Source organism: Homalodisca vitripennis, chromosome 7 (assembly GCF_021130785.1).
Source record: "Homalodisca vitripennis isolate AUS2020 chromosome 7, UT_GWSS_2.1, whole genome shotgun sequence".
Classification (NCBI taxonomy): Eukaryota; Metazoa; Arthropoda; class Insecta; order Hemiptera; family Cicadellidae; genus Homalodisca; species Homalodisca vitripennis.
Window position 1 is genome coordinate 103,787,339 of NC_060213.1, and position 27,829 is coordinate 103,815,167.

The following is a 27,829-nucleotide window of genomic DNA, read 5'->3' on the forward strand; positions in this document are numbered from 1 at the left end:
TGGTATTTTTTATTTTAATTATAAGAAAAAAATTTAAATATTTATTTGTGGAGTTGGCTGATAAAGAAACTTTTAGTTTAGAAAGGCCCTTCCTAAAAATAAACCCTTTTTTAGGATGTATATTGGCAAGTTTTCTTATATTAACAATTAATACTATTTAAAAACTGATGTCGATGTTGTTTGTATATTTGCAGTTAAATTAGAGAATTAGGCAGCACACCATGTCTTGGATTCAAAGAGCTATTTCACATAGTATTCCTATAGAACATGGTGTGCCTCAAGGCACTGTATTAGGTCCCCGGTTATTTTTGGAAACGATAAATATCCTTGCACTTCTAGGAATGTTACTTTTTACAGATGACACTGTAGTGTCAAAAGTTGGAAAATAATCAAATGGAAAACTGCAGTATCAATATATTATGTCAATCGTCCAGAGCCTATTACCTGGACACAATATAATGGGGAGTACAGGCTTACTACGATATGAAATATTTTCATCATTAAATTTTTACGAGACAAGGTAGGAGCAGCACGCCGCATCAGGTGCTGAGTAACACGCTTTCAATGGGAAAATCTATAGCTGACTTCCTTACTGACAGATAGAACGAGAGAAAATCACACGAAAAACTACTTTTTCAGTTTGGTGATGAATAGCCGTCGGGGCGGCTCTGCCTAATGCCATGGTAAACCATGCACTATCAGAACTCGTTCTTTTCACTATAGCGATCTTTTCTAAGTCTCCAGATTAAATCTTTCTGAACATATTGACCAATGATGCACTCATAATTTAAGTGAAACCGTTATAAAACACATCAAGTGAACATTAAATTGTGTTTTATGTGATAGGATTGTTAGGATACATGCGTTAAATACATGACATGTAAAATTTCATATAAATACTGTGTTTCATACACATAACACAGCTACATGCACCTAAAAAGGCAATGAGAATATCTCTTCACTATATTTTCTTGTCTATTTGTATTTATGTCAAAATTCTGCACATTGTTCGTTTTGAGCTTCTTCTAGCTGAATATTGTTATGATCCATACCTACTAACATAATTCCTGACTCCATGACTCTAGTTTATGATAGCATCAGATTCCAGACGCTACACTAAGAGGAATGTTTATTTGGAGCAAGCTTAAGATTTAGTTTTGTTAACCTACCGAGTGACTACCTTCAACGGCGATCAGACAAATTCCACATTTAAATATGCACCATTATATAAATTATTCATGTGCACGTATAAATGATATTTGTCAAAGTGAAAGACAACAGATACCATATCTCTCCGGATATTTTGTCAAACAATGAATTCACACGCATTTAAAATAATTAGGCTTGATAGCAGACTTCAATTACAAAAGTGTCGCTATGTAAGAGAATGCAATAGGGCGCTGCATTCAAATGTTGTCACCATATTTAAAAATTGACTTTCTACCATGCTTCTTTTAACTCTATGGCAAAAGAACTTCACATTCAAAACCTTATATAATAGGACCAACATAATGATATTTACTAATCCTCAGCCAAAGCCAAGGTAGTGAAACGCCTCATTATCGAACTCCGTGTCTTCATATAAAAGTGGACCTTCATGGAAACTGTCAAGTTTAAAGTTCAGTTCGTTTTCGAGATATCGTGCGGGCAGATAGACACAGAGAAAGAAATGAAAATTTTACAACCCCACGGGTTGGCATCTTGCTGACGCACTGAAAACAAAAACCAATTGTTAATGATAAATATTTAAATTGTTTCAGAAAAGTTTGGAGAAAAATCCAAAGGTTATGATCTTGTATCATTTACACCTTAAGTATTTCTTCTGTTACAGTCAATGTAACTTATTACAGTTTTTATGTTGAAAGGTCATATTGAAATATACTTATATGGTTTAAAAATTAATGTTTAGTGACATTTTTAAAGAAATTAAAGGCCAAATTCCGTAAACGAAAAAGAGAATATAATTATTTTTGATAATTAATATATTTTTTACATGTTAATTTTTAACATTCAAAGATTTCGATTAATACAATATTTAACTCTTTAAACTCATTAAACTCATTGCGACTTAACCCAAAGTAAAAATAAGACCTTTCAGGAAAATTAAACGTCATCAAACGTTAAGTTTTTTTATGAAGAACAAATAATAAAAGATTCAGAAGAAAGTTAGGAACGAGTAATTCGCTGAAGTTAGAAATACAGTAGGAGGGACTTCAATGATGAATAAACTTCCTGAATTTTAAAAGCAAAGAACGCTGAACATTGTTGAACATTCTTTTATAAATTCCAAATCGTTAAAGTTGTATACTCTGTTTTATTGTAAGCTTCAATCCATCTTGTAAGGTATGGTAAGTTTAGATATTTATTATATTGGGTAATAGGCACAATTTTAATGATACTTTTCTAAATACTTAATGCATTTATTTCGTAAAATACTTACAATTTGGTATAAGACTGATGAACAAAATTTACTATAGGACTCACTCGTTATCAATACATTATTCCTCTCTCATTATATAATATTACACGAGTTTAAATAAGCAAACATGTGACCGGAAAATAAAGTACAAAATAACAAGTCACTTTATGTTCATTAATCACTCTAGCCTAAAATATGTCTTTTTCCAAATATTCATATTTATATATTGCTGCACACTCATTTATTGCGTTGCATTCACCATAATTTTAATTTCTCCTACCGTTATATAAACAATTAAATGATATAAGTTAAATAAAAAAATGAAACTTTACCTAACATATTTACAGCTTAAAAAGTGAAGTTAAGATTGTTCCAGAAAACGTGTAAATAAATGCAAAATGAGATATATAATTTTTTTGTTGATACAAATTAAAACACATCTTAATGTTGAACACAAATGGTCCATAACACACAATAAGCATTGATGTAATATGATGTTTCTAATAAAAAAACCAATTGCTATACTTAAAAAATACTTACCTGTTTAACTACTTCAATAGTGTAGAAAATCTTTATATATATATATATATATATATATATATATATATATATATATATATATATATATATATATTTCTTGTGTTCTTGTGTATGTGACTGAACTGCTCCTAAACGACTGGACCGATGTTGATTAAAAGTTTTCTGTGTGTTGTAGGGGATTCGAGAATGGTTCGGATTCACAATTTGGTCCAATTTAAAATGTTTATTTCATCAATTTTTTAATTATAAATTATTTTTGATGTTGGAATGTTATATATTGTTTCCGACAGACTGCGCTACGACACGTAATACAAAGCGAACTGATACTTAACAGCTGTTAATACTTTCAGCTGAAGTTCATCAAAGAGGTAAAAACATTTGTCTACATTTTAAATTGAGAAATTGTTATTGTAAAGTGCTTGATCAGTAATGTAATGCAGGTTGCATTGAATACGTCATTGCCTAGTTTTAAATTTATACTGCACCAATGATCAATAAACTATCTAATGCAATGAAAATACTATTGGCCTACAAGCTATTATGAAAACAACCCCATCGTACAAATCCGTGAATTTTTGCACATAAGGTAATCGAATTTGGTTGGATCGAAGGTAAATAAAAAGAACAGAAAGAAGACGCTTTATGATCGAAATTGGTTTTCGTTGATACATTTTCTTGAAGGCACAATCCTCAATAATACTGGAAATATCTTAGACAGAAAATTCATTTTAACAGACCGAATTTGATTCCTTACTTAATTTCATTTCATTAAATTTAAAAATAAATTAGTTTATCGATGTTTATCCATATAAATTGTTCTGAATAACTTCTGATCAACCCCTAGCAAAAACCGCGAAAGATAGAGGCAGGAACTATGGTACATACCTTCATAATGCGCCCAAGAGGCTCACGAAGGAACGACTAATAATTATCTCAGGAATGTTTAGAATTTGATAGACAAAGAATATGTGAGTATAGTAGTTAGGTTTTTTCCAACAGGAAATTGCGTGCAAAGCCACGGGCAACTGCTAGTTATATGTAAAAACCTTTCCCACAAAGTTTGAGCGAAAAATCTTCGTTGAATTTATGTAATTTAAAAACTTTATTATTCTTGTATTTTGTGAATGAAATTTGTAAGACTAGAGATCTCAAGGAATATATAACAATGTATTTGAAGCACAAATTCAAACTCTACTATTGCAAAAGGACAACATAATAAATTAAAAATAAAATTATATTTATTTCGATTATTAAATTTATAAAACAAAGAGCTGTTTTTATAGAACCTCATTATATTTAATTTTGAAAAACATAGTAATCTAAAAAAGCAGAATACTGCGTTTTAGGTAAATCAATGTTTAGGTAAAATCAGTGTTACTAAGAAAAAATACCTATCATCTTACTTTGGTAATTCCATAGGTATTAAAAATATTCCACATAGTCTGTAAGGTACATATTTTCAAGTAAACTTTTATGATATCAAAAGTTTGTTACAAATAATTTTTTTTAAATTTATAATATTAATATTTAAATAAAATTCATTGTAGTATAATGTTATTAGTTCTTTTGGATTATCAACCTAATGCTTTAGAGATCTAGATTGGAAACTTCGTAAATACTGATGCAAAGTAGGCTAATAAACATTGCCACCAAACGTTAAATTAAACACTGGTCGGTTACATTAACCGAATCACATTGAAAATTTTATTTATTATTACTATGAATTTTATTTTAATTTCAAAGTAATAAGGTAACATCGCAGTTGATATTTGATATTTAGTTTTAATTTATTTAGTAAAAAGTAAATAACCCAGTACGTATATTCTATAACTTTATTGTGCAGTAAATTCTTTCAGTTTTTATTTGGATATAAATTCAAAGTTGACATTTTGACACTTTGACATCATACTGAAAATGGCTTAGTTTTGTACATTTGCACAAAATTACGTAGAGATTTACAAAAACGTGAAGGCAATAATAAACACTGAGTCGTAAAACACTTTCAAAAATTTTAAAAAAAATTATTGAGTAAAGCAGTTTTAAACAATTATGGCATATTAGATAATTTGCTTGATTTATGAAGTGAAACAGTTTGTGAAATATTAATTGCTTGATTGCATTACACAACACTTTCAATGACAACAGCTATTTCTTAAGTAATAGGAAATTTCATACGTGTCTACTTTACTTTAAATCACGCTGCAAAATTATTAAGAACTGCAGTTTGGGAAACTTTAAATTGACAACACGATAGCGCAATATTCTGAAACTTGGTAAAATCCTAATTACTTCCTGCTTATACAGTGAAAGTTTTGCGTGTAGTAAAGTTTGATCCAACTTTGCTCGGTGTATCAGAGCATGAACATAAGATCATCATTCAAGACATAATCTGTTCAACTAAAATTGGCTCTTGTCTCTGGAAATAACGTTTTGACAAATAAGATAACTTAGTCTTACGTGACTGGTGACTTGAGTTCAGAGACATGTCGCTACCAATTAAGTTAATCTATGTCAATTTGGTAATAGTTTTAAAAACCACATTTGAGAAAATTGATTATTTACTTATTGTAATTGCAAGGGATTAAAAGAATGTTTCTAAATTTTTCTTCTTAAATAAAGCCAATTTATTTAAAATTATTGTAAGAAAACTGTAATCCACATTCTTCTTTTGAACTTGGAACAAATCACTGCCATGCGGTGCAAAAGATAAAGAGCAAATTTTAAAATTATAAGACCAAAATAGTTACAATTTACTACTTCCTTCAATTTTGGAAAAATTGTGTAAAACGTTGAATACTCCAGTAGGATACATCTAAAAGTTATGTCTAAGTGGAGTAACAGAAAACTATTCTAGTAAAAAATTGAAGAAATAAACATAAATTTCAAAGCTTAACGTACTTACTATTTAATAAGCTCCCAATTACAAAATTATTGGCATTCTATTATATGTTTTCTGTTTGAATGTGACAAAAATATTAGAAAACTACCGATTTATGAACATTACCCAAACCTAACCCTCAAGTAGCTGCATATTTTGTTACGTTTTAAAAGCTCTTTTACGTGATATACCCAAAATTAACTGACCATAGACTTGAAATAATTCACAATGCTTATGTTTAGACAATGTACAGTACAGGTTACGAAAAGTTAATTAATTGGTACATTGCATTTTTATGCCATCAATAATGCCAACTCAGATTGGTACAATTTCTCTTCCGTCTGCCGATAGGATGTAAAGATGTCTTATGGTTGTCTGTCTGTCTGTACAAACGAAACAAATGAGTGTAAATTCCAAATTTACATGCGACCTGAGTAAATCCTGTTATAGAAAAAGTGTCACAACATATCCCTAGATTGATTAGTAATCACAAGTTTTTATTGAGTAATGAAAATAATCTGAGGGATATTATTTTATTCATAACGCTAGGTGTGTGATAATACTATTAAATATTTATAACATGAAGATCTTGCACTTAGCGTCTTACACTGTTGTGTAGGGTAGAATATTATTATCAATTAGTTTGTATAAAGACAATGTTATAGTAAGTTTAATTAATTGACATTAGTTATTGTTCTACGAAGCAACCATCGAATAACACCGCTATTTGCGGTGAAGACCACACGTATGGATTTGTCCCACCAGTAAACTCACTTCCTATTTCTGGTAAACACAAGCAATCAGGATTTTTAGACCTGATTGAATATGTCCTTTTGAATAATCCTCAATAAACCCTTTTGAAAATGTGAAACGAGTTTACATCTCTAACATCTTTCAATAAATTTCTAATGAAAATAATTGAAAATAGTAGAATAAAATAATGCACAGTTAAATTACTGAATCACTGAACAAACATATACTTGTTAACATTCCTTAAAAATATTAGTTTGATTCTCAAGAGACAGAGACTGTTGCCTTTTCACATAGACCTAAAAAGCCTTTTGCGCCTTTAACCATAAAATACATAAACATAACTCTAGAAACTCACGATTTGCATATTATTAAATATTTAACATAGATGTAAATAAAGAAATTCCAAATAATACTACTGATCTACGTAGATATAATGTGAGACACGTGAAGGAATAAAGAGGTTCTCTACGATCATTTTCAATGATAATGAAAAAAAACGTAAACTGATAAGTAAAAAAAATTATTAACTTTACACGAGTATGCATTTTAAATGAGTCTTAAGTGTTGAAAAACGTTTAAAGCTATAAAAAGATATAAGATTAGTTTTTATCTTTAAAGAGAACAGTCTACTCCTTTTTATGATAAATTAACAGTACCTATGTGCTATTTCTTAGAAATATCATTTTTATTTGAAGCTTCTTTAATTATTTAATGAATCATTAAGAGGGTTTAAAAAGAAGCTTCCACATTAAATGTTTAAGGACTTATATTTACATATTTTTTCTGTTCTACAACTTCAGGTTCAAGGTTCAGTTGAACTTGTTTCATTAATGGAATTTTTTTATTAGGTACTATACAAAGTTATATAAATTTATATTACAAGTGTAGGCCTATACACTAAAATACGTATTGCTCTCGATACTTAAGAATTTCAAGCATAACTAGTATTAGGTTCCGTGCATGTTAGCTATATACTTTTAAAATAGATAGGAGTATTAGTTTTTGTTTATACTGCATTAATAAAATACACATCAGTAGCATTTGTGTCTCAAGTATGTAATTTTCCTATAACTAGAATAGAAAAATCAATTTGTATCCTTTAACTGGAATAGGTTATTAGTTACAAATTTCAAGTTCAAATTTTAATCGGTTAGTTTGTATCATTTGGAAACGTAAAAAGACAATAACTTGTAACGTAAAAAGAGAGGGAACTTCGCTGATGCTCAGTAAGTAATTGCAGATCAATTTATCAGATCTCAGGTGAGGAGATAACGGAAGTAGTGACATCAAATGTCAATTGTCGCCCGCCACCCCACCCACCACCAGACCTTCTCTTAGAAGACATTGTTGTACTCGCCAAAGTAATTTAGAGGACTTCAATTTAACCTGTCAATACCTTTAGTCCTCCGACAAACGTTCTTGTCCCCTGTTGGAAAATTGTCTGGATTGTAGGCCAGCAAACTCAATCTTGGGCTTCTTTCTACTCTTCAATCCTTGCTCGCTAGACATGTTCACAGATGTTGATTGTAATCTACTATCGTACACATTTAAATATTCTTAAATAATAAATCCATGCCAACAATTTAAAGATTTGCTTTTTTTCTCCATGTCTTATTAAGTTGCCATAAATTAATAAATAAATAATAAATAAAAATGCCTTTTATTTCCAATGATTCTCAGTACAAGACTGTTTTTCTGAATAACTTAGGTCAATTCTTATAAATATTTAAAATAGTTGCAACAAACAATATTTAACAAGTACACATTAAACTTAACAGTAACTAAATAACGAACTAACTTAAACTACATGACTATTTTTATAAAAATCCTTTACTGTTATTCTAAACGAATATAGTTTTACTCGTTTGAGGTTTTCGGGGAGGTCCTTGTACAATTTTGGGCTGAAGTAAGAGAAGCTCCTCCTACACAATTCCAGGTTCACTTTTGGAAAGTGTAGCAAGTGTGTGACATGACGGGTTCTGTATTTTGAAACCTCCTCCCGGAATGAGAGCCTCCCGCTTAAGTACTGTTGCTCTCCGCCAGACAGAACCTTGTGAATTAAAATACAGGTATCCTGCACACAGCTTCCATCGGAAATAGGCCAATAGCATCTCTATAAGGGGAAACATGACCAAAGCGTTTCAATTTGAAAACAAAACGAATTGCGGAATTTTTTAAGCTTCTGGATTCACTCCTGGTCTCCCTTCGAGATACTGTTGCCATAAGCAGAATAACAATAGTAAAATACAGAGAACACGAAAGCCTGCATTAATTGCAGCCTTGCAGACTCCAGCAGCAGATCCCTAAACCTGTAGAGACCCCTTAACCTGCCAATGGCACGCTGGATGGTATAAGTGACATGGTTGGAGAACGTAAGGTCCCTATCCAGCACTACGCCGAGAGTCTTCACGCTGTCACAAACAGCCAAACTCCCGCCACCGATCGTGACTCTTAGACACCTGTCGCTTAGGGCCTCTACAAGGTTGTGTAGGGCAAGATGAAACACAGTGCACTTGCTAACATTGAGTTTGAGGCCATTATCATGCGACCACTGGCTGATTCTCTCTAGATCAGAGTTAATCCTCAGAAACGCCTCTTCAATGTTGCCAGGCGCATATGACAAGTGCAATTGTGAGTCGTCTGCATATAGGTGTACTCCACTGTTTTGCACACATGAAGGAAAATTTGATGTGTGCAGGTTGAAAATAATTGGGCCCAGACATCATGGTGAGACCAAGTTACAATGTTAACAATCGTATGTTATAAACAATGTGTTTCATAAAATATTTTCATTAGCTTTGTAAACACCACATCCCGTCAATTTGAGCATAAGTATTTCTATTAAATCCACAAAACAGGGTGTTGATATTTAAATATTAAATTACTAATTAAAATTGTTGTATGTAAAGTGATGCTTAAATGCTATGATATATTGGTGTAATAAATAATAAATCAAATATAGTATTTGGTCAGTATTCATGTTTTATTACCAATAGTAGCTTAATTATTTTTATTTAAAAAAACCTATTTAAACATATGGATGCACTATCGCCTTCCATGATTTATTTTCAAAAAATATTCTAAATTTCTTCTCTGTATCTAAACTCGAAGATGTTTACCATGTAAATGCTTAACCAATAAACTACCTTTTCGAATGCCTCAATGTGATTTTGGAAGTAGGCCATATTTTAAATGTTAGATATTACAATCTAAGGGACTGTTGAAAGTAAGATCTCTGTTTCGTACTGAACTCTCACAATAGGTTATGTTCCAGATTTATAACGCAAAGAAGTATACTGTTTCAACGGTTTGTTGTTGGAGCATCTTGTGGTGATATCTCCTCAAAAGTTTTTCTATACGAATATTCTGCTATATTTACTAGAAATTGCTCTTGTTCGGTAAGCAATTCTGGTATAAATGGCGGAGTAACCTTCCTGATACGTTGTCGTATGATCAGTACTTAGTTTACAATACAATCGTACTTTTAAAATATATCATATTTTTGAAAAATAAAACTTTTTCTAAATTACCATATCCAGTGTTAGGTTTTTGATTCGTTCGATATTCAGTTTCATTCTGGAAATATACTTTCTCATTTTATAAGAAACATTATTTTTCATAGTGGCAGTATATTTTTGAAAAACATACGTTATATTTAATATGACGGAACGCTGCTGCACATATTGTTTTTAGTATCAATAAAGATAGTTCCATATTTTTTTAAATTATTCACTTTGTCTTTCACGCTGCTGAAATTGTTGAATGGATAATTGTGGAAATGTTTTAAAATCACTTTTTTAAATTAACTGCATCATTTAAGTTTTTCTCAAACTCAAGTCAGAAACATTGATTTTAAAGATATTGTAGAGGAAATGAATATTTATTATTTTACTGTAGGGGGCTTTAAATTAATTGTATGATTTTTTTAAATTACAAAAATGTTTAGAAGATAAAATCCAAGTATGGAAAAATACGCAACTACTGGAAACTATGAATTCGTGTTTCCAAGAAACTTACTACAAGCTGTAGGAATTAAACTTATATAAAATATAGTAGATTGGATAATAAGATATAACTAAAGAACACAAACCCCTTATTCTTCACTACGTAAAAAAAGTTGGAGGAAGAATTTCAGAAATTTTATCTTAAAAGAAGAACGTTGTATTCAAAATTATGTAGAAAAGTATATCTAAATGGGAGGGTTCAGTCCATTTTAGGTGTGTGTAGTGTTGTGTTAACACGATAACCCTTCTGCTCGAATACACGATTCCCTTAGTTATACGTTAGCATGCATACTAACTGTAGTCAATACCTTTATTGAGCATGAGAGATATGAAATTATTTAGCATTTATTTTTTTTAATAATAAAATAATAAAAGGAACACAATTCTTGAACAATAAAAACAGTAAATCATAAAATATTATGATTTACTTTATATTATGAATATTTACATTTCTAACATGAGTTATGAATTGTAAGAGACATAAAAGTGTTTACCACGTTTTTATGACAGCAGAAATATATTAAACTAGCGGACCCGGCGCGCTTCGCTGCGCATTTCAATAAGTTACCCACGGCTTCGCACGCAAATCTTAAGAACCGAAGTCCTTATATTACTTAGTAAATTTTTTTTTTTACTATAATAAATTTTAGATTAAATTAGTTATATCTCCGATGCCACGATTGAGCTTGCTTTGTTGTCTCGATCGAGAGAATATGTACACACGGAGTTTTGAGAACCATACTTCTGTCAAAAAAAAAACAACTAAGGTTGATTTTATAACATTCTTTATATTTGTAGCCAACGTAAGATAGTAATTATGATATCTGCATTGCTCTTCTGATCAAGCATGAGCATGGTTTATATTAAATAAATATTGCAGTTAAAGGTGAATTTTTACGTCAAATTTGAATTGTATTATCTGGATAGTAAAGTCTATGTTTAACAGTGATTGCAGAAACAGTTTAAACAAAATTTGTCGTTTCTCTTAAGCTTACTCTATGCTTTAAAACTATAAGTGTAATATATGTTTACAAAGAACAGCTGATTAAAAATTTGAAAAGACTCTTTCACTTAATAACATATGTTTGCTGCAATGCATTTCTTACGGGTATTTCTGTAACCAGTGGGGCGGAATCCTGAATCGGGAAAGGGATAAAAAGTATCCTATAACCTTCTACAAATCAAGACGAACAAATTAAAAAAAAAATTAGGCGAATCCGTCCAGCCGTTTGTGAGTGATGCTGTTACACACGAACAGTTTCATTTTTATATATTAGATGTTTCTAACAGGATTTTCAATTAATTTATATCCCAAACATTTTCTTATGTGGATAAGCTGTCTGGACAGCACACAATTGTTTCGTTACAAATATTTAATGAATAGTATTAATATTCCAGAACAAATTTATTTAGGAACATAAATAACGGAGTTGTGATTGTTTAAATATTTCAATGGATGTCGTAATTTGGTAAACGTATTTATCAAATTGTATTAAGAACTTAAATGAGATATTTATAAGATAATATTTCCTGGTTTTCCTTGTTTAAGAACGGGGTTTGTTTAACTCTTTTTCAATATTTTAAAGAGTAGTATTTTGTAGCTTAGATTTCCTGTAAAATAGAATGATATACAAATGTTCCTTAATTACTACCACGAGGAAAATTAAAATAAGGAGTTGTAAAATTATCAACTTAAAAACTTGTAAAAGAAAGTAAAAAAATAATGGTATGCCTCACGTTTATTCGGAGGAAAAGTTATATCATACGTGTTTGTTACCTTGAAATGCAAAACAGCAAATATGTACTAATGGTTTAGATGTTTCTTTGCATATATCATATTACAATAATTCTCAAGTTGGTATAGTAATATATTCATAACATTTATATAAACATACATCAATATTTAGAGATTTATGAATTTTGAAACCTGATAAGACGAAAATTGTTATGAAGACACTTTTTTCTATAGTTATCTATCACAAAATAACAATATTAAGTTTCAAGCATCAGATCTAAGATCTGTCTCAAGTAACAAAAGTAACCCTAATGCATAACGTTAAACACGATAAAAATAAAATCAACTAAAATTCTGGAAACTCTCCCGGTTCCAACAGCGTGGAAACATACACAATTAGCTTTTGAAATGTGTTAGCCCCGGTGTGGACATCCATACATTGCCTCAGTATACTAGGCAGATAAAGTTAAAAAATGAGTTGTAGTGGAAACTCAAAATTTCTCTCGTAAATTCCATTATATTGTAGTTTTAATGAGTAAACTTTTACTAAATGATACTTAGAAAAGACGTAGTAATAAATGTTGCAAAATACAAAAGTTGATTAATAAAATTTGCTACAGTATAAATCTAACCTACGTATGTGTGAGATATTGCCTCCGTTGGGTCACTACAAATGTGACTCGGTCCACAGTTATAATAAAGAATAGTTCAGAACAAAACTGTTGTCTCAGGAATATAAAACAGTTCATTTCTCATTGGATGGAATATACGTTCACGTAAAGAAGAGCATGAAGAAAGAAATATTGAAGAAGATCGCAATCTCGGTCGGAAGTGGGTCTTCTGATGAATGAAGAGCTAACAAGAAACACTGCCGGATTGTGCCATGCCGGCTAGATTGGATTGTATAACCAAGTAAGATATTGTATTTTTATACAATATCTGTTTTCTCATTTGTTCGCTGTCATATGAAACATTACTCAACGGATTAATTAATAATTTATTAAAGAAATTTAAAAAGGACAATTTATCTCATTTAGGTTGTAATATTTGAGGCTTAAAAATACTTTGTCTTTATTATAATCCATAGCCAATTTTTATATCCAAAGTAATATATATACATATATAATACATATATATATATATATATATATATATTATATATATATATATATATATATATATATAAATACATTCATTGTTTGTATAAATTCCAATAGCCCGTTTTTATTTCAATTATATTAAACTATGAAAAGTACTTGTTCCGTCGGTAATCTAACCTGGATCTCTAACCTGCCGTGTAACTAAGCTACCACTACACCACAGAGTGCTTACTTTTAACGGTAGAATATTTTTTTATTTTGCTGTTTCTGTCAAATTTTGTTAAATAAGCAAAATAACATATCATCGGAAGACCAATTACCTGTTGAAGGACTTGTATTTATAAATGTTAAAAATGACTTAACTTTCACTATTTCTCATAATCACATAAAGTACTCACTCCGACGTGACTCACTTGGCAAGTGAAAGATCTGGGTTCGAGTTCCGGTACATTTTGTGATTCAATGTTTATTGATATTATAAATATTTGCTTACAAGTACCACATTCGTCAATATAATACTAATTGTGCTATTATATTTTAAGGAATCTGCTTTAAAGTCGACTACTTTGAATTGTATAATTATGTTAATCGGTTACATTTATAAATTAAGTAACTTGAAACTTCAAAAATTGAAATTTTATTCTAAATTATGATATGTAAAAAGCTAAATTTTTCCGTATTCGATTAATGATAATTTTCTGTATATGCTATGAGGTTGCGTAGTAGAGAGGGCTCTAACCCCGCCCTCTTTAATCAAGGCATTTGTAATTACATCAATAACTTTAATGACCAAAATTACAGGATTATTAATAATGTAGACTCTCAGTGTTATATTACATGATTCCTTGATTATGTACATATTAAAGTCATCATAGGGAATTATTTAATATATATTAATTCATCAATTATTCAATTACTGCTTTATTGGTGGCACAAAAAATATATACATTCATACTTGATAGGCCTACTTATCCCCAAAACAAATATGTTTGTACTATTGAAATAAATTTTATGTATACACACTACCTTTTAAATAACCGTCCCATCGCACAAATACATTCCCGAGAGTTTTAACGATTGTATAACGTTATGCATTACCTTAGATAATTTTTATTACGTGTATAAGATATTTTACACTGAAATGCAGCTGTCTTGTCTTTGATCCTCAGAGATTTTTAGCTACTCAGTAACATTTTAAAGTCCATTAACTTTGATTGAAAGATATGTACATATTTTAAGTGCAGTACATGTATGTACACATTTTAAGTGTAGTACATGTAATATATAAAACTAAAAATGGAAACACTATAACTTACAGAATTACTTTGTTAGCCATTAGTTCATTCAGTGTCTAAACAGCACATGATGTATTGTAATGTCTCGCGTATTATAGTTATATTCATTTTCGAGATTTTCTTATGTGCACTGAAACCGTTATCCTATTATTAGCTAAAGTAGTTCATGGAATAGAGGAATATTTGCAAAATCCAAAACTTTTAGAAAACAATGACGGGTTTCTCAAAGTGGAAAATGTTTGTTCCAAGTAAATACAATCGTTGCACAAGTAACAGATTTATAGTGTTATAATTTAGACAATGTGCTCTAGTTCCCAGACTAAATAAACTTGGGAACTCAATGTGTGGTTTATTGTTGTGGGAATGTAATTAGACAAACAAATTCAGAACCTTCTAACTTAAAATGCACTGATAACAGAGAGACGGTGTGTACGAGTACTTTTAACTGAGGACCCAAAAAATGTGTGTACTAAGTTTTAATTCTCTATTACGTGTCAATCATACATTTCTCGCAAAGACTTAATTTAACATGTTACTGCAGCAAACGCTTCAATACGTACTGCACGGTTAAGATTAGTTAGGGTCAGTATAAAGCCGCAGCGAGGGTAATATCTTCATATTTTTTTTGTACCTAGATATTTATTTTAAATTGATTTAACATGACTATTAATATTTGAGTTGATTTCGTAATATAATATAATGAGGTACACAATGGAAATTAAATAGTATTCTTACCTTTTGATTTATTTCAACCACAATTATTGAGGTGTTTGTTTTCATCCGAGGCCCTTGGAAAGGACTCTCTGTGTCTATGCAGTATGCAATGATCTGTAACAAAATTGCATTTATATTATTTTGAGATTATATAAAATAGTACGTAAAATAAACTTGTGAATAGATAAGTATAATTGTAACACGTTATGTTCTAGGTATTGATTTGTAGCTCTTGTTGGCAGCATTATTTTGTGAATGTTACATTTATGAAAATGATTTATATTAAGAAATAAGACTACTTATGAAAGAAAGTATTTATCAAAGTGATTTCAATATAACTTAAAAGAGCAACAGTCTTGCCACGTAATGCGAGCGGAAGTGACAAACGTGACACCTGGTGGTGAGTAATTGAAACAAATTACTGACATCAATCGACGGATTTGCTGTGCTCGCGTACAGCTTTATAAAGTCATAAATCATACCAAACTTGTGAGTTCTGCACTAGGTTAAAATTACATGTAACTTTATACGTCTTACAACTATTAAAACCATTATTTTATCCATTTATATAAGTATCACTAACTTAAATTAATGTGTGTAGGTGTGTTTAACATAAAACATGAATTTTGATGTAGTAATAATGTTCACATATTTAATAATGCTTATTGAATATTTTTAGTGATCTTTCTTTATTTTACTAATAATAAAATGAGGAATATTTTCAGAGCTTACGGGTTTATAAAGCCCATATTTCAGAATATCCTTAAGCTAAAATTCATTTTAAATATTCATAAACTTTTTTACAGCTAGAAATCAGCGACCATTAATTCTGTTGATAACACATAGAGTTGTAGAGACTTTTTCGCTTCAAGGCTCTCTGAAAATAATGTTTCACTTTTTCAAGAATCAACACGCCTCATGTTCTTCGCTCTTTTATTCATTTTAGTATTGAGTCATTTCAGTTTCAATAATGGCTCTCATAAAGAGATATATTTACAGTTTAAACCATCATAGATTAAAATAATGAGTTACTTATTCTTAATGTATTATTTTTAAGTAGTTTGTTCTTAAGAATAGTCGTAAATGGGTTGCAGAACTAGAGAATAGGTTTCAAATTTACGGTACCCAAGTTTTGTAATGTACGAACCAAGGACTTCCAATGTCGTATTTAAACAATATTTCAATTATATATGATTCATATTATTAGTTTTATGGCTGTCTAACATGACTGACAATGTTTCAAAGGTTTTTTGTAACCTAGATATCCAATCTTCATCAAGGATCAGTTCTTTTTACTTTGTTTCTATTTACGATTTTTAAGGCGCCAATAACGATTCGTTCCTACATTTTTAACATCATGTTATAATACAACGATTACATCACTATACAAAACAATATACAATCCCAAAACGGAGTAAGTACTCTGAATCTAATTTCAAGTCTAAAAGGATTTGTTTATTATTATAACTATTTACAGATTATATATGGAAAACAAATAATAAATACAGTATTATAACAGAAACTTTAATCATTTGACTCATATTACTAGATATACTCATACCAATAAAATTGTTTTTTTGTCATTCGCTTAGGGATAGGAAATTAATTGTAGGCCTAGTTCATTGCACATCCTGCCTATCCAGAGAGTAGTCAGATATTAATTGGTTCGGCGCGGGATGATGACAAAACAGGGTAACATATTTACATCCAGCAGGCTCATATCACAGCGTAGTTATTAATGTATGGCTCTGGTGTCCGTATGAGATCCATCAATGAATAATTGATGTTGTTATTGTCAAAGGGAATATTAGTTTTGTGCTATTGACATCAACATGTTTTATAAAAATACCAATAAATATATTACAATGAGAATTGCGCAATAATATATAAAATTCTGACTTTCTCACTGTGTTTTATTTATTTATATTGAGAGCAATATTATATGGATGGATACTCGTTATTTTATAATACTCATGTAAATTTACGGAAGTGAATTTAAAGCTATATATATATATATATATATATATTGTGATTGTAAATAAAATGAGCAAACATTTTAAATTATTTAACTTTGCTTCACATAATTTTTTACAATATTGTTTTCAGTGATATTGGGCCAGAAATAACCCTGATATAAATCTGTCTTTTACATTTTACGAGATATTCTTTAATGTCAGCTATGTTTTAAGGCTTTTATCATTAAATAATAATTAATTGTAGCATTCACTTTGATGGGAGGGAATAAAGTAACCTTTTGGGGCATAGGCTGATAAAATTATTTTATATGAATATAATATTTTAAAATATTAATATAATGGCTCTTCAATCAAAATCACCAGTTGGATTAAATTTGAGACACAGCTAATTTAAATTTATTATTCAAACATTTTATCCATCTCTGTGTTTAGGAAAGGTTACATGTTTAATTTTCTTCTTTGATACCATATGTTTTTGTTGTTTCCAATGTTTTTAAAACTTTAATTCTTATATTTGTTAATATTTTATTGTATACATGCTTTTGATAATGTTACTGAAAAGTAACGAAATATTAAGCATTTCGAGTTGAAGAAACGTGTTTTGTTTTCTTTTATACCTATAAGAGTCCGTTGACATTTTCAGAGCTGTGAGATATATCGCAAGAAACTATAACCAATTGGTAACTATAATTTTGTTTGGTTAGTTACTTACTTCGCCTTTCTTATAATTCTTTCTTTTGTTTAGTTAACTTTCACACCTTTTCACAGAGAATAATTATTTATATTCCAATATCAATATAAATTCATCTAGAAGCATCTTATCAAGAAAACCGAGTTTGAAAAATTTTAAGTATCATTGTAGAAAAATTGGTAATCTCAACTGCAGTATTCTTTTCATCTTGTTTGTCCCTCAGATTTACTCCTAAAGGGCTTCGACCTAAGTTTCCATTGTCCGGGCTCCCACCTTCCCTTCCCGACGATGTAATTGCTTTAGGTAAAAAAACTAGTTTTGACCTTTCAATATTGGTTGCCATATCCTACCAGCTATTGTCACAGCAACATGGAAGGGAACTGAAAATATTGTTTGAGGATATGACTTCGCTCTTTCCAAATATAATCATGAATATAAATAAAATAATGATACAAACTGAAAAGTTTATGGATAAAAAATCTAAGAGGTTACTTAAAAAGTTATCAAAATTGTGTATACAATATACAGGAAATGACTTGACAGGATACAATAATTTCATGCATTCCTCTAAATCTCAACCTTCAGAAGAAATTGTCAATTCAAACCTCATTTCACCACATCAAGAACCATCTAATAATAAAATATTACAGCAAGTTACAGTTTTAGAACAGAGAGATAATCTATTACCACCAACAAACCCTTCTGTAAAAGTTGAGAATTTGTCAAATTATACACTTAATATTAATGAAATTTCAATTTTAACAAAAGGATTAACTTTTTCCCCTACCCCAAGAATCAACCATATTAATTTGATTGCTGACGCATTGGAATTTGCACGAGATACTAGAATAAAATTTTATTTCAGTAAACATGAAAATAGGAACAATGTCATTGAGCCATTGCCGCTTTCCCTTAAAAATTTTAACCAAAGTCTGGATGGCAGCCCCCAACCCTGCCCAATGACCATCCTATTGAGCAGTTTCTAAATGTAATATTAACCAATGTATCTGATCAAAAATTTATTGAAAACTTGCCACAATTAAAAAATATATCATCTAAGGAAGAAAAAGCCATTGTCATTAAAATATAACAAAAATATCGTAATTTTACCTTCTGATAAGGGGAATTCTACAGTAATCTTGAATAGCAGTGATTATATTAATGAGGCTAACAGGCAATTACAAGATTCTACTGTGTACATGTGTCTAGAAAAAGACCCAACTAACGACTTTAGTGCAGATATTAAAGAATATCTCTTAGAAAATGGCCCCAAGCAAAATATTTCTGATAATATACTTAAAACTTTAATCCCAACACAACTAAAGTCACCTGTATTCTACATGTTACCTAAAACACACAAACAGGTAAGACCTCCTCCAGGCCGGCCTATTGTTGCAAGTATTGGAGCTCCTACAGAAAAAATTGCTGCTTACGTAGATGACATTCTACAACCTTTTGTCAGAGAGTTGCCCTCCTATATCAAAAATACCAATCATTTCTTAGAAAGATTATCGGAAATTCCTCAACCATTATCTGGTGAAATAATATTAGCTACAGTTGACGTAGAATCACTCTACACCAATATTCCACATGATGAGGGCGTCGAAGCAATTGGGAAATTTTTAGACGAAAGACCGAAAAACACTTTACCCACTTCTAATTTTATCACTAATTTAATTACTATGATTTTGACTATGAACAATTTTCAGTTTCTAGACAAAAACTTTCTTCAAATAAAGGGCACAGCGATGGGGGAAAAAATGGCTCCTTCATACGCCAATCTTTTCATGGGGTTACTCGAGAAAAACTTTTTATCAACCCAACAATTTCAACCCTTGGCTTGGTTTCGTTATATTGATGATATATTTCTTGTTTGGAATAATGGAATGGAACATTTGAAACAATTCCTAGAAGAATTAAACGATTTTTCATCACTAAATTTCACCTGGAAATAATCGCCAAATTCTGTGACCTTCCTTGATGTAGACGTTTTATTAAACAGCGGTCGTTTTAAAACTAAAATTCATGTCAAGGACACAAATAGTATGCAATATTTACATTATAATAGCTGCCATCCACAGTATGTAAAGATATCTATACCCAAGGGTCTTGCTCTAAGAGCTAAGAATCTATGTACAGATGACACTGACTTCCAAAATTATGTAACAACATTATCAAATTCAATAATCAACAGAGGATACCCTGCAAAATTAATTCACAGTGAAATAGCTAAGCCTAAAAACACAAACCATGTTTTAAGTGTTGTGGAAAATGATGCCAAATTTGTAACTCAGTACCATCCTGGATTATACAAAGTAAATGGAATTATGAAGACCGCCTACAAAATATTGGAAACAAAAGATCTTTTTAATAGACCTCCTAGAATTATGTTCAAAAGACCACCAAATCTGAAAAATCTATTAGTTCATCCAAAATATATTAAAGATAAAGACAACAGTCAAAATTTCAAAAACAAATGCCGTCAATGCAATAAACCACGCTGTGGAATATGCAATATGATGCAATCTACAAACTGTTACAAAAGCTGCGTTGCGCACAGAAAATATTCTATTGCAGAAGATATCACGTGTAACAGTGAAAATGTAGTCTATAAATTATCCTGTCAACATTGCCCTAAAGACTACATTGGAGAAACATCTACGTCACTTAGGCTGAGGATGGACAATCATCTATATGTCTATGTATAAAATTTACTTAGACCCGTATCTGCACACGCTGTCCAACACAATAAAACCTTTGAAAATTGTTTCTCTCTAATTGGCATCAAAAAGTTTCAAAATTATGACAATAAAGAATACACAAAATTATTACTAAGAAGATATGAACAAGCAAACATAATGGCTCTTCCATCAAAATCACCAGTTGGATTAAATTTGAGACACAGCTAATTTAAATTTATGATTGAAACATTTTATCCATCTCTGTGTTTAGGAAAGGTTACATGTTTAATTTTCTTCTTTGATACCATATGTTTTTGTTGTTTCCAATGTTTTTATAACTTGAATTCTTATATTTGTTTATACTTTATTGTATACATGCTTTTGATAATGTTACTGAAAAGTAACGAAATATTAAGCATTTCGAGTTGAAGAAACGTGTTTTGTTTTCTTACATATTTTTTTATAAATATATGTGTGGGTGTGTGTGTGTGTATTTATTCATATATAGTTATACTCAGTTTGCACCTAACTTTATTTAAAGGAGGAAGAATTTATGGTTTATAATATTAGATTTGATTAAAAGAGTTATATTTGGTTACGTTGTAGCATAGGGAGCCATGGATTATTCTAAAATTAATACCGAGAATTACTACGTACCAGGAGATAAAATTTTGTTTTTCTTACCAAATGCAACATCGTAGCGTTGTGGTTTACATTACAATTGTATTTTGGAAGCACAAAGACATTTAAGTAGGCCTTGAACATTAGTGTGTTGGTCTCAATATAAAGGTACTTTACCAGAAAATCGGTGGTGTTTAGACTGTACCTTGTGTAAACTACACTGATTTATGTAATTCGTTTTAACCTTTGATTTTTTGTTTAAGAACGGAGGTCTACAATTTTTGTGAGGGGCATTATTTGTCATATTAAAACTAAACCAAAATTTTCACTATATCTTAAAACCGTAATTCAGCAATGATAGAAAGAAACCGATGAACCTCAAGGAAAATTAAGCCAACGTCGTAGATCTTAGTAGAGTAGTCAGGACAACGCAATAATATAAAAAAATAATTTAATTGTGGGATTCGGGGACACTAACAATACTAACAATTCGTCAGTGTGTAGTGATAGTAAATTAAAATATTCAGACAATCAACGAATAATACATTAAGGGAAAGGGGCCTTCCTTAGTCTAGACCTCTTAGGCAAGAAAGATCTTTGTTGGAGCTTCTTTACACACCTGCACCTACATCTTCTTTACCTTAGGAATCCCTATCCATTAGGTCACCTTCGATATACTCTTAATCGATTAATAATAAACGTATATTTCATTTGACCGAAATTGAATCTGATAACTACACATACCTTGAATAAGTTAAGCAGTGTCAATAAAAACAGTTCAATAATGTTTGACTGATTAAAATTTTTGCTTTAAACAGTTCTAATAATTCTTAGAACAACCTTTTTTACGCGATTTTAGATTTCAATGTAATTCCTCTTCCTATGTTTTGAGAACTAAACAGTATTTTAATAGCAATATGAGTGTATAAAATAACTACTTTAATATTTCGTGGAATTGTTATGAACTGTTATGTGTTAGCATGTTTAATGTATACGAATCTCAAGATAGTGTCCGTTAAATATTCTTTGCGGAAATTATCTCAATTTTGTTTATTAAAATAGAAACTGCTAAAGGACTTTAGAGTTCTTAGGTTTTAAAAACTGCAGGCATAAGAATTATTTGGTAATTTAGTGACCATTAAAAAATTTGTACCGTCATTGTTGCAGTTCAATTATTGTATTTGCTTATTTATATGTCATATTTAAATCTCTGGGATGATGGTGTCATTAAATGACTATGTCTATGTTTCTTTCTCTTGGTACGCACGATATGTAAAAGAGAAGACTGCAAGATGCTTAATTTCTATATGAGTTACTACACTGAGTTGGATAATAATGCATGTCATTGTATTGAATTTGGCTGAGCGTTAGGAAATATTTTTACAGTATTAAAATTAAATCTATTATCTAAACTAGCATCATACGAGTTTAGAAAATGTAGAAAATCGTTCATATAGTAACTAAAAATATTAAAGCGGAAATAAAATGTAACCATTTGGTGAATATACTAGATTTCAGTGAAATATTGGACGGTAGTAGCCTCCCTGGCCATCGGAACTTTTGTTTTCATGCGTAGTCTTAAAAACTTCTATGTAACTACTACTCATGATGTTGTAAATTTTAGGCTTTTTTGTAATATTATTATTATAGTATTATAAGGTAGGATTACTCCAAAATACATGGCTAGTAACAGCAATCACTGAAATTCAACGCAACATTGGCGACATAGAACAGTTTACAATCATACAGCAAAGTCAACTTTATATCACCCGGCAAATAAAAGGGAAATGATGCTAACCTAGTTGTCAGCCAAAGTCTCTAGTTGGATATGCAATATTACAAATTATTACTTACTTATTCTTGTGTACATAGAAATTCAGTTTAAAGCTATATTTAAAGTTTACAGATGACATCTTTCTCAAGATACATTTCCGCATAAAGCATTCCCAAAAGAAAGGGTTTTCACGTTAGTGTATAAAGTAATCTACACTAAAATATGATTTTGGATGTTTTATGATAATTAGGATACACGTCTTACCATGTAACATATTATAATATTTTAATCGTATAAGTTTGTTTAAAATTTTTTTCATTCGAATGTTTTATGTTGCCATCAGGTTGTCCATAAAATAAATAAAAAAATATTCGCTAAAACTCAACTAAAACCCATAGCGTGACATGCACTATCATAGAATTTAGTTTTCATATATAAATAAAGCTTCATTCAAAAGTGCAAAATATAGTTTTCCAAATATCGCTCAGCCATGATACAGATAGACAGGCAGATAAAAGCCCCACGTGTGATATGCTTCGATAAAGCTCAGCTAATTATGTATCACTAAAGACTCGATAGATCATTAGTGAAAACTTGTGTTTGTCCTTCCGTCCGTCTCTGTCATATTTCCGTAGGTCCATAAAAAACACTTGATAACCTTGAGGTCAAGTAGTCAAGGGACCATTCATCTGCATCTGTCTCGCATCTGCCTTTCTTGCGATAGATTTGTATGAGAAGTTGTTTGGTAAACAAGTTGTTTGTGGTCCGAGGAAGAACGTTTAGAGATGTTTATATCAAAATTGTAAAGGTCAGATCGTCTCTCAGGCAAGGTCTGGGTAGACAGGCACACCCACCATCGCAATAACTATTAATAGGAATGTCCTAGAAACGTTACACTTTGAGATATAGATTTATTTTGATGCAAGGAAGGATATTATTGATATGAGGGTTGAAAAATAAAAGGCCGGTCTGTCCGTTTATCAGTATATTGATTATAAATAGAGATAATAAATCCGTTTTGACTGTTCTATTAATTAACATAGTTCAAATGCCTTGGTTGTATACTTTTGACCATAATTTGTTTCATAATTGTTTACATAAAAATGTTTTTATTATCTTTTACTTTAAAAACCTTTTTATTCCTAATAACACATTCCTAATTAATTATGCAGTTTAAATGTGCGTTGAAATATCATATAGAGCGATATATAGATAAAATTTAGTTACACCAGAATTGTTAGGTTTTACCATTGCTTAACTAGAATTTTACTTATAGAATGAAAATAATTGCACTGAATAAATCTAGTAATAATTACAACTTTAAATTAGGTAATAAATCTATTAAACTCTAAAACTGCTCTCGTAGTACTTACCAGCAAAGGAAAAAGAATTATATAAAAAAGCAATGTGGAACTGAGCCAAACTACACAGATTACATTAATACACTGACCTAATTCATCATTCAGTAATGGCGCTAATACGTGCTACTGGTGCGGGCGTGCTGATAAAGTATCCCAGGATATGAGCCCACTCTGGCTAAATATGTTACCCTGGTTTGTCATTAGCCCTGGCAGCGGTACCAATTAATATCCCACAACTAGGTGGATTATCCTTGGATGTGGTTATTATTCACTTTGCTCCATGAATGTTTAAATTTAACCAGAATTCATACGTGTTAATTCATTAATTAGGGTACTAAAGCTTAATTATAAAACGAAACGTTTATTGAATGTAATAACCTTGCTCTATTGTCTTTTCAACCCTTCCAGTCTACACGAATCTCTGCAATATTAAAGCAACAGAGGAATACTGAACAGTAAGTGTCAAGTTACATGTTTTTCCAAAGCTCATTTAATTAGACTTTATAGTTTACTATGCTACATTTTAAAATGTCCTTTGATTATACAGGATTTGTTTAAAATAAAATAAAAAATTATAATCTGCAAGTGTCCGTTATGTCTACCCCTAAGGGCGCGATTTTAATGCCTAATGCGTTAGGGAATGTTTTATTGAATCTAGAATTCTCTTAAAGAAATGAACAATTGCCTGCAAGGGAATTGAACAGTTGCAATTCATTGCAGTTCGTGCCTGCACGACTTTGAATTTTATTTGTTCGAGTATTTGAATCGATTTTTGAAATTTGAACGCTCCTCACAGGAACAATCCTTAGTAAAAATGAGTGTGAATTAAGCCAAAATAAGTTATTGCTATGGATTTTGAAGAGAGGAGTTCTTTTATTGTGGAGTTAGCCAAATAAAATGGCAGGTCCTCACTGGTTGCCGACATTACGCAAAGCAAAGTTTAACACGTTTATTTTGGAGGTTTTGTTGTAAGAATAAGGCTGTGAAACTATTGGACACAGTTTTTTATGTCAAAAAATGCCTTTTTTCCAATACTCCGTTTGATATTTCCCTGGTACATTAAATCGAATCATCAGCATACTGCACAAAGCCTCAATGCAGAAGTGGGTTTTATGTCGTTGAAATAAATCAGGAAAAGTACAGGACTAAGGATGGATCCTGGTGAATAACGTAACTCATTTCTATTCATTTTTATGATTTATTTGATGTTAGGCCAACTTGGGGTATATGCCTTATAAATGAAATAAGCCATGTAGGTGGCTTGCGGTCAGCGTAGTTGAATGCTCATGACAGGTCTAAGAACGCACTCATTCTATCTCCTCTACAAGCATATCAACGAGACTCACGACCGTCGATTATCCTCTTTCTGAATACAAATTTTAATTTGAGAGCTGACTGTATGTGTCAAAAAAACCATTCTTATGAGAAAAGGTTTTTAAAGAAACTGTGTACATTACTGGAAAAAAAATTAGACATACCGATAATTAGCGATTAAAAGTGTCGTCTTTCTAGAAAATTAGGACAAATTTTTAAGTTTTAAGGAGGTAGGAAAAAACTCCTGTTTAGATTAAAAAATGTATTATTTGAGTAAAGGATTTCAGCAAAGCGTGGAGCGTTATTTGGTGAGCCATATGTACATTAAATCAAGGTCGTTTGACTTTTTGGCAAGAAACTGCTAAATAGTTCGGTACAGCTTATCCTCAACGACAGTGTTATCCAACAACATTGAGGATGACGACTCTGTCTCGGTATGCTCTGTATGATTGTACTTCTCTTAACGGTATCCTCATCTGAGAACTGAATCTGATTTATTTATTATTTTCACTAAGAAGAACTCATCTTATAATTTGTTGTATATACCTTTAACCATCATAGCAATTATGTTATAATTATGTAATATTGGGATAAGTTTCAGATATCCTCTTTCAATAAAGTTTACATGGATGACTTTTATTTGCCTCGACTGAAATTTTTTGTCTTTATCCCTTAACTTTACATACATTCCCACTTATCACTTTCTAAATTCCAAATTCTAAAGTTTCTAAAACATGTCATTTGTGTCAACAGATACAAAGAAACAAATTTTTTTTTAAATTAATATTAATATTCTCTATATAAAAAGCGTTTTGTGTTAGTTTAGATGTCGTGGAAGTAATTCAATAATAAATTCTGAAACTATTCTTAAATTACCGCTTGTAAATCACATGGTTTTAATTTTTTATTTAATACAAACAAAAACTATCCTAAAGAGCCTAAAATCTTACTTCGGTTAATACAGTAATTTATGTGCAGAAAAGGAATACAAGGAAATATTTCAATAAGTTTTAATTTCAGTACTGCTCTTAAGCTCTCTGTTATTTATTTATTACACATTGAAATTGACATCAGCTAATATCAGGTCTTTAAGCAAATTACACAAGATTTTTGGATGTTAATATATTAGTGAGAACATGGAAGATATATGATTAAAGACTATAAAATATGAGAAATGTCATTGTAGGACAATAGAGTCATTAACGATTCACTCTGATAATATCTTTACACAAGAGCCTATATCTTCAACATTTCTTGTTATATTTTGAATATGATAAATATTGTTTATTTCTACTTTGAGGAAAAATTAGACAGAAACTTATTTATTGAAGTTGGGATAATCACTCCCAAAACCATTTTGTGTTCCAACAGGTTTTATTATAGAAACCATCAAAATAAATTTTCAACTGATTATTTTAGGGGAATTATTCTCACTAAAAATCGAGCTTAGCCTTACACTAAACGGTAGTCTTTATATCATAACTGTAAATAAGTTTAATAGGGGATTAGCGTTTTCCAGATTAAAAATATAAACATCTCGTTTATATTACTGGTAAAGTAGAACAGTTTGCTGATTGTAATATCCCTAAGACTGCAGATATTAGATTAAAGTCAACTCTTAATATAAAATTTATTCAAACGCGCTGTTCTCCCACACGAACGCGCTGTTCTATGTACTCTCTGTTATCACAACGGGATATATTTTACAGTTTTCATGAATTATTTTTTATTGCTGTGCATTACACAAAATATACGTAGTTCTTGTTCCTACATATTTATGTTGCATGATTTAAGGAATCCAATATTGAATCAAACGTTTGTATGGGTAGTGTAAATAAATATTTACGTTTTGAAAAATTTTGGAATCTAAGTTAATCCATATATCGCTCCATCAGTTGTTTGCTATAACAGAATACGAAAACCGTATTTTTATCACCTCTAAGGATGTTGGCCTAAAGGATGTGTTATGTGAT

General features: G+C 30.5%; 1 protein-coding gene across 9 annotated transcripts in view; it reads right to left on the reverse strand.

Annotated features, from left to right (window-relative positions):
* Window positions 1-27,829, reverse strand: part of LOC124366111 (RING finger protein nhl-1) — a 356,620-nt gene that overhangs the window by 217,444 nt on the left and 111,347 nt on the right. For all 9 annotated transcript variants that reach the window (XM_046822378.1, XM_046822387.1, XM_046822388.1 and 6 more), the window contains exon 2: window positions 15,460-15,552. The gene's annotated coding sequence lies outside the window, so the exon portion shown is untranslated. The remainder of the gene's footprint in view (window positions 1-15,459; window positions 15,553-27,829) is intronic.